Source organism: Meleagris gallopavo, chromosome 1, assembly GCF_905368555.1.
Source record: "Meleagris gallopavo chromosome 1, MGAL_WU_HG_1.1, whole genome shotgun sequence".
NCBI classification, from domain to species: Eukaryota; Metazoa; Chordata; class Aves; order Galliformes; family Phasianidae; genus Meleagris; species Meleagris gallopavo.
Genome location: NC_139404.1, coordinates 92,690,680 through 92,700,365, shown reverse-complemented (window position 1 = coordinate 92,700,365; position 9,686 = coordinate 92,690,680). Strand labels below are relative to the sequence as shown.

The window sequence follows — 9,686 nt, the reverse complement described above, 5'->3', positions numbered from 1 at the left end:
GGCAGAAACATCTCAAGTAATACACCTAAAAATATTTTGTTTGTAAATTTAGGTAGCTTGTCTAATAGTATTGTAATTTCCATGTTGGGGAAAAAAATAAGATATTTGAAACGCCAATATGTAGGACAGCAACTATGTTACAGATGGTTATGAGTTAAAAACAAACATCAATTTGAGTATAAAAAAATTATGTTAATTATGGAGTTAATTAGATAGTGTTAAGTAGTTCAGTGCTGAAGTAAATAATAATAATAAAAAGGCCTCCTTAATAACTATGTACAGTTTATCATTTGTTTCAAAATTAAGTTTAAGAAGACTATTTTCAGATCACTGAAGTTGTCTTTTTAAATATATAATTTGTTTTCTTGATTCTGAAGTGTCAGTGTGCTTAAAAAGGTAATACATTGAACTGTAAATATTAAAAATACTCCATCTCCAAAAGGAACAGGCATATTAACAGCTTACTTATTCACAAAATAAGCATGTTTGGATTACTATATCACAGAAGCACTAAGCCAATGAAAGCATTACAGTTGCTCTTACTTGAGCCTAAGATTATAAAAATAAATAAATCTAAAATTGACAGATCAGGAGAAGACTACAGCAGCTGGAACACGTCCACTCCCTTCCTTTCAGCTCAAGCTCCCGTCTAAATGTCAGTACAATGCCATCAGTATTCATTCAGTTTTGCTCTGTGCTGTTTTCTATTCAAGGGCGTGAATGAGCAAGTGGGCTGGAGCAGATTCATGTGCTTGTGATTCAGGAGCACTGACTGTTTACAACATATTACAGACAGACAAATGTTTTTCAGATACTAGAACAATTTAAAACATTATCAGTACTTTTGAGGAAGTACAACAAAAAAAGTATTAAGTATACTTTCTAGACCTTATCCTAAGCTTTCACTTTCTATTATTTTCCATTTCCTATAACTTTGTCATAATTTGCTCTTTTAAACTGAGCCAATTTCTCAGTGGCCCTCAGGAAGTATGCATTAAACAGATCTTTATATTTTCACCTATTCATTTTTTGTTGTTTGCTTTGTTGAATATGGTGTGTAAAGAGGTGCATAGGCAGTTTTCCAGACACTGCAATTTTATGCAAAAACATCATACTTTCCATCAATTAATCCTAACACTATACACACTAACAGAATCTGAAGGGCTTAGTAACTCCCAAATCTATCCAAAACCTGTTAAGATTTTTACTGAGAATCATACCAGAGTTATAGAACAACAACAAATTATAAATACTGCAGAAAAGTAAGTTGCATAATTAATTAGGAGGTCAATATTTTCAAAGTTAAAATGCCTCATCTGTTCAGTATTATAGTTTTACAGATGCAACTTTGTTAATATTGAAAAATTGAAGTTTGGGTTTTACTTTCCAATGGTAAAAAACATCACCTATTCTACAACATCCACAGATGAAACAAAAAAAATGATAAGTAAAATAATGGGATTTTTTCTTATAACAAACATTGGAAAAATTTGAAGTTTAAGGCTATAATTGTGCCTCCAAATATAGTATCAAATTAGAAATCTTCGAGTTTCATTATCCTGGTGAGAAGGCATAAATTAATTTTGGTAAACAGAGGGAGACAGTTGAACTTAATTACATTTTAAATCTATTGTATATTCAATAACTGTTTATTGTGAGAATAAACATTTAGTGCTTTTTATTGACTGGTCTAAATACTTTACTTGGTTACTGCAAACTAGACAAGATTGCTCACCAGTCCACCACTACACTAAGTTACTCATTATAAATGAACAATTCTCCAACAATTAAACAAAGCCATTTTGCCCACAAATAATTTCTGCTAAATTGTCTACTGCTGAAAAGACAAGACATTGATTTCAGAGAACAATATTCTTTTAATCTAATTTACTTACAAAGTAGGTACTTTATTCAATGCATTATTGAGTTTAAAGATGATATATTCCAGTTGATGAAAAACATACAGTTAGGTGAAGAAACCAGTGATTGTTGCTTGTATTCTCTATTGCTTTCATTTTTTATTCTATTAGAAGTCATTATCGCTATTTTGCTTCTTTTCAATTATATTGTTCCCTAAGACAGAGAACATTAACCTAATGTGAATAAAATACTGAGAATGATCCTTTGTGTGACTAAAGGACATGATTGTTAAGATTTGCCTTGCCTATTTCCTGATTTTTAGGATGCTGTCAGTCAGTAATGTCAAAGCAAATCCTTTAAAAATAGCCAGGCTTTGACAATATATCCATTGCTCTTCACTACTTACTGTTCAGTGTCTTTATTTTCTTATGCAGGAACACAAAAGATTAATACTCTGGTATTTTGCTCATATTTCAAAGAGGAACCCTTCAAAAAGATTAAGTGAAATTCATATGGCAGCAGACAGAATGTAGAGTTTTAAGAACTCTTCTAGATAACAGAAGAGTCAAAACTACATCCAAAGAAAATGGATTGTGTTCTGCTGCCACTGCTCACACAGACCTGTAGAGGGCAAATTTTTTTTTTTTTTTTTTTTTAATAAGGATGGTGATTTTTTGTAATAAAAGCTTATCACCATACAATTGTTAACTTTTGGCTGAAAAGGATACATAAAAACTTTTGTGCTGAATGAACTATATAGTGTGGTGGTTAATTTAATTAATATTTCTGAGTTCAGTTTACTTTCGGTACCTCAGTATAGTGCATACTTGGAACATTCAACTTGTTTCATTAACTCTGTCCCAATATACCTAATACTGAACAAGGATGTCCTGATAATGTGAGGCCCTCAGTTCTTTTATTAGTGTAAAATAGAAAGGTTTGCTTTTCAATATAGTAAAATTAACTTCAGAATTGTCGATTTTACTGGTCAACCCAACACATGTACCCTGACCAAAATATTTGTGTTAAACTGTCTCTTATCTGTTCTAATTTCAAAGTTTTCTTCAGTTTATAATTCTGTAGAGATCAGACTATACTCTCCATGCTAGAAAATATAAACATGACAAGAAGAAAATTATTTTGTATCATGTCAAAATTTACTGATATATTTTCTGCCACATATTCACTTAAAGAATTTCCTCTGCAAAATATCTAAGGGATGTCAAAAAAATAGATTCTGACTCCCATTAAGATTCCTCACTTGTGAATCCCATCCTCAAAAGTTGTATCTATATCATATTAGAAGAAGCAATAAAGACTACATTGACTCCAAAGATGCCAGAATGGCTCATTTATAAAGTTATATACTTAGCAGAATTAACTACATGGGATCTTCAGTTTTCACTTGCAAAAACAAAATGACTAAATGATCTGGCCAAAAATACATTTAAAATTCATAAAATACGTTGTCATATAAAATTTTTAAAAATCCAGTGTGATCCGGGTATCAGGACAGTTACCCCAAATTAGCCAAGTCAATGTTTAACACAGACAGATTGCTGTGGTATTCTCAGCTACCTATATTTGCTCATCACAGAAGCATCACTGGTCTGTTCTCTGCATTGTTCCAGGGCACTATAGGCCAGCTCAACACAATTGTTGCCAAACATTCTTTTTTTCATTGTCTGAAATTAATAAAATCAAATACTAAAATAGAAAGAACTAAGCATTTCATTGTTACCTGATGCAAGATCATAAGCAGTCCACTTTAAAAGGTGGAGGTTTGGAATTGTGACCCAAAGTACACAACAAATCACAAAGAGCTTGTTCCAGAAAGCAGGTTCATGCCGATGATCAGCCCAGAAATGTTCCCAGTTTTCAATTTCTGTTCAGTCTTCAGATATGTATAACCCATTTTCTCATGCCCATGCATCTGTTTCCCTACTCCTTAAAAATATCTAGAAAATATTGATATTGATATTATAATGCTACTAAAAAACACATTTGATTTCCTGTCTTTGAAATTTAAGATTATGAACAATCTTGTCTGTGAGGGGAAAAAAACAAGAATCCCTAACTTCAAAATTCAAATCCCCTGGTATTATTTGGCTCTTGTGTTTGTTGTAATTGTGAGCAATTTCAGTTTTTACAGATTACTGATAAGCCAAAGTAAAATAAAATACAATTTTCAAATCAAGATTTTTTCTTAATAATTACATGTTTATTGTAGTTCTTGAAAAGTACATATCAGAACTACTTTGTTTTTCATATTTTTTAAACTGTCTTGAATATTTTTAAACCTTCTCTTTAAATGCTGCTTAGCAATATTTTTCATGAATTATGAACAAAATAGAAGAGAAAAACACCACTTGTTCTAAGTGTAGTAAGACAACTCAAAAATATGTGACAACTAGTGGTGATAACTAATACTTTAAAATTTGATCCTACTGTATTTTAATTCATCAGAAACATGAAAAATTAACTTTGTGTGAAAGCTCAAATGATTTTAAAAACTATATTTTACTCTCCTAACATTGAAATGAAGTTTATTCCTGCTTGAAATATTTATGTGACCTTAAAGTAGCAACTAAAAAAAAACTGATTGAAGTTGAAGAAACAAAAACTGTAGGCAAGTAGGAGACAGCAAAACATTTTTAATATACCATTGAAACAATAACACAATCTAGAAAAAGCAAACATCTTTTTGCACTCATTTATATCCCAATCGTCTTAATTGTCCCTTTGAAATAAACTTTTCTACTTACAAAGAAATGTTATTAGATTTCTAATAATCAATCCCTAAACTACCGTTATTTTTGCAATAGAAAAACTGCAAATAAATACTATATTTATATGCCAAGACTGCATCATAGAGTTATAACATTAATGACTATTTTCTATACAATTTTCATGTTCACTTATAAGATAAATTAAATATATCATTACTACACATTCAAGGAGAGATTTTGTTTTTACTGAACTCAGTACAATAATTCTCTTACCTACTTTTTAATTTGTTTGCTTATTTTCCTCAGTGTCTCTAAGTTGTTTTGGTAATACAAAACCTTGTACGAATAGACCAAATTATTCCCGCTGTTGGGTGTTTTCATGCATTTATGAAAAAATGAATTGACTGTTTTTCAGTTAACCTTTCATTTAGTTTTGCCAGTGACTTCTCCATAATTCTACTCAAAATCTCTTCCAATTTTATTTATCTAAAACATTGTCACTTTTTCTACTCCTTTTCCAAATCTAGTAAAATATACCTAATGACACCTTTTTAGAATATTGGGGTAACTTCCATTATCCTTTTGCTATATTAAAAACCTAAGCTTTTAAACAGTCTCTTATTCAAAAATTTGATCTTCCATCTAAATAATTTAATGCCTACTGATGTTAAAGTGAAATACTCACAATACAGAACATTTAAAATAACCTTTGAAGGATAAGAAAATACACTCACGTAATAGCCTCTTGTGAAAGAATTTACAGGGGAGGCTTTCAACCATGTAAATTACTATTAATACCATTGAATATTCCAATTAAATTTTCTGTTGATATAATCACAATATTTTAGTATGTTAGGAATCTTTTTTTCTTTTAAACATGAATCATTCCTGCAAAATTGTTTCAGCCAATTTTCTTTTACTGTAAGTAATTCTATGCCTTGCTTAGGGATAAATAGCTTGCTGTTCTCCATGTGCCAAGCACGACAATTAGTTGGAAATATTCATTATATAGAAAAAAAAAAAAAAAACTTTTTTTTTTTAGAATATATAATATATTATTTTATTTTAATATAAAGTTTTTCAAAGCTTGGCTAGAAGACTCATCTTTTTTGAATGAACAAGACACATGATGCGTGCTATTAGTAGCATAAACATTTGGATCCAAAGAAGTACAAAGAAGGAGTTCTTACAGTACTGAATAAGAACTTTACAGATTGTATTTATGTTTACAAAAGATCAAGCATTTTTTTTGTTGCTTCAGATATTCCACCTGTCCCAAAACATCTTATTAACTTTTATATGGTCAAATAGACAAGTACTGATCCAGACCAAGGACATAGTTTGACAACAAATTTAGCAGCCAGCTGCTAATGAAAGAAAATATTTAAATCAAAAAATCTTTTCTATGGAAAGATAATTTGAAAAGAACATATGATTTTTTGTTCCTATTTTACTGTTCTGATAGCTGGCTTTGAAGTCTGGTGCTGTTGGAGCACAGAGAGGGGTAGAATTATCTGGCCAAGGGTGAGTAGTGAGGAGCAAAACTCTTTCTGTCAGTTGCTAGCCACTAGCTTATCTATGACATCAGACAGCACAATAAATTAACTCCAGTCATGAGTTAATTTCAGATTGATTTTCTATTTGCTTCCATCTGGAAAACCTTTTATTTTATGTAAAACAGGTGCTAAATGCTACCAAATCTAATCATACTTTAACTATTACACTCATTGTGAACTGGAATAAGCATCTATACATGATACAAGAAAGTGGAGATTTAAATTCAGTCATAAATACATGAACAGAACATCACATGCATTCATCCCTGTAGCTCATCCTTGCAGAACTTCAATCATATTCTTAAATGTACTGATAATATTTTTTCCACTTATATGAAAAGCTTTATTAAAGAAAGCTCTTTTTTAAAAAATGCAAGCAATTCTTAAGTAATTACTGTAACATACTGCCATATCAGGAGTTTTGACTTCTGCTAGCATCTGACTCTTTATATCAACTATTGCTTCAGAAGTGCATTACTGTAATTATTACAAATGATATGGATAAAGTTTTGAACTAATCATACCCCTCGTTTTGATGTTATATTAAAATGAAAATAGTACGTTGCTTTCTTACTAAAGTAACCAGCAATTCCAATAAATATTAACATAGTGCTCTTATTTGTTGATTTTGATTGCAGCCTTTTTGCCTATTTTCTCCAATAGATATATTCCATTTCATAGGAATGAAATTAAAAGAGTTGACAAATAAAGTTATAACAAAGCATAGCTAAATGTATGGGTCACAAGTCTTTGAAAAATGACACAAATTTCCATTTTCTAGTAATGGTTTTTGATTAAATGATTATATAGTTTCACCTGAAACTGAGTTTTTCTTAATTCACTGAGCCTGGCAAATGACTGCTTCAGGTCCTAATATATTTGTGCTTATATATATAAGTCAAGTCTCATATTTACACATATTTATACCCAAAGAACCTTAAATTTTGATGATCTCAATTCAATTAGGACAGAACATTGAGCTTATGACATTCTAATATAATTTTTCAAAAAAATTTATTTGAATATGGTTTGCTATATTCTTGCTTACTACTTCCATTGGAGTAACTACATAAAATAAGATAGCATAAATACACAATACAACAGAAAATAAGGAAATAATGCAGAATATATTAAAGAAATATCTTCTCATTTATTCTGAAATCTACATGCACTCAGTTACAAGCAAAATACTCAATGTAGCTGAAGGGCTGAGTTAAAAAATGAGTAATTTTAAAATAACAAAACTACAAATATTATTCACTTTTATTATGCAGCACAACATTGTCAATTACAAATACATTCACAAAATATAAAACAAGAGCACAGATGATTTTTATTGATTTTAATTTGCAAATTAAGATGTGGAATTTGTGGAATAGATAATACATTGTTAACTAATTGCAATTTGCATCTAACGTAGATTAAAAAAAAATGGATTGGTTTGTAATAAGAAGCCCTAATTCCATACTGTGCTCACTTAACAGTCTCCTTTTCTGAAATGTAGGTCTTATTTTTCAGTTCAATACAAGCACTGCACTATGGGATGCAGTTACCATCATAAAAAAGATGGATATGGTGATGGTTAGGAACTTACTCTCTTAGAAACAAAAAGTACGGAAATGACTGAAAATACACACATGAATTGTTATCTCTTGTTAGACAGACTTCTGCAGTTAAGGCAATAGGAGATGTTTGATACTGATACGTGAGAATGCCACGGGTTTGCGATTTTTGGTTTTTGGTATTCCACATCATAACATCATGTAGTGCACTGGGAGTTAAAGTGTTAATGCTCCAATTCTGAGTACCTGCCCCTGTACATCACGGAAGTCATGGGATCTAGCCCTTCCTGATTGGGCGGTCTCTTACTGCCTGGCAGTGGGTGGTAGAGGGTGCTTTCTTAGACGTACCAAGCTTTTCAGGTTTGTCTCAGGAACTTTCTCCTATTTTATTTGATTTATTAGTCTCAATTTCAATTAGATTGTATTATATTGTATTATATTCTGATATCATAGTTAGTAAAATAAGTTTTCCTCCATAGATCATTGCCACTGTTTTGTTTTGTTTTTTTTTTTCGTTCCTTTAGCCCAGCTCCCATCTCCCTACCCCTTTTCCTTCCCATTTTGTGGGGCTGGGGGGCGCCCAGTGGCCTACTGCCTCCCTGTGACAGACATAGATCGATCTAGTTAACTCTATGACAGAGAACTACCAGTAAATTCTGTAGAGTCTTTTTCTGCCACCATTTTTCATGTGGAACTGCTCTTTCTATTATGTACCCATTTGCACATACATAACCACTAGTTCCACTCAGTCAGTCTAAACTCATTTAAACAAAGAGATGCCACTTGGTTCTGCAACACAGCTCTAGTGTCTGACAAATTTACTTTCAGGACACACTTAGCTAGCCCTGCTTTCAGAAGGTCTCCAAGAGACACTATGCTTTTTTCCATTTCATTTTCAAACACTGGCACAAAGTTTGTTGATTTTTATGTTCCCTGTAGCATAAAATATAGGATATTTCTCAAAAGAGACTTGCCTCTCCAGTAGTTGAGCTGTTATCTGTCATAACAAAGCTGAAATATAAGTCTGGGAAAGCTGCATATGACACACTTATCCTCCAGCATTATACAAAAAAAACACTTGGGGTTCATGCATATCCATCTGTGGTTGATTCCAGGCCAGATGCCCCAGTTCTTATTGGGTATATAGTTTTTTCCCCAAATGCAATTGCTCAGAAATTGCACGTAGTAAATGGTAATACTCGATCAAAGTGACTCGATCAAAGCCTAATATTACTACCAAATGCAAGATGCATTTCCACTTACAAAACATTATCTACAGATAGACACATCTGAGAGCAGAATTAATCTAACTCCAGAGAAGAACTGGAGATGGAGTTAATCCTCAGTTATCTTCTTATAATAACTATTAGGGAAAACAGTTTTCCCTAATATTCATCTGAAAAACATGTGAAGGGACATCCGTGAATTCCTAAAATCTAACAGATTGTACAGCAGATACATTGTACCTAGCAGTAATTGTTTTTTTTTCTACTGCGAATTTGTTAGTTAGCATGATGAGCCCATTTAAGAAGCAATATTATTTTCCATATACATATATATTTTAAATGTAGACGTTTGTCACGTGGGATACCATGTTCTGAAATGCAAGTTATCAGTAACAATAACAGCATCAAGATACACTTGATGGAAAAGGTTTTGAGGAAAAGTAGAACACGTGACTGAGATGAAGAGAGCTTCTCCATTAAAGATAGACAAGCCATTTATTTCACAAATATATAGCTAACAGAACAAAAAGAAACAGAATAGGAAGAAAGGAATGTTTAAAACATTAAGTAGTATACTACACACATACTTACAAAATAAAGTATAAAGAAGAAATTAATTTCCTTCTGAAGTTATCAGGAAAACAAACAAAAAACAGCTCTATATATTTGTTTCAGGTAGGCTATATATTTTCAAACTCTAATTTGCCTTCTACAGCCTTCTACATCAATATTTCTTTTCTCTGTCCTTCTTCA

The 9,686-nt window shown here is 31.6% G+C and overlaps 1 long non-coding RNA gene across 2 annotated transcripts in view; it reads left to right on the top strand.

Moving 5' to 3' along the window:
- Positions 1 to 7,987: 7,987 nt before the first annotated feature.
- The window catches only part of LOC146545519 (uncharacterized), a 45,231-nt gene continuing 43,532 nt past the window's right edge, over positions 7,988 to 9,686 (top strand). For both annotated transcript variants that reach the window (XR_014887574.1, XR_014887572.1), the window contains exon 1: positions 7,988 to 8,067. This is a non-coding gene — a long non-coding RNA (uncharacterized LOC146545519). The remainder of the gene's footprint in view (positions 8,068 to 9,686) is intronic.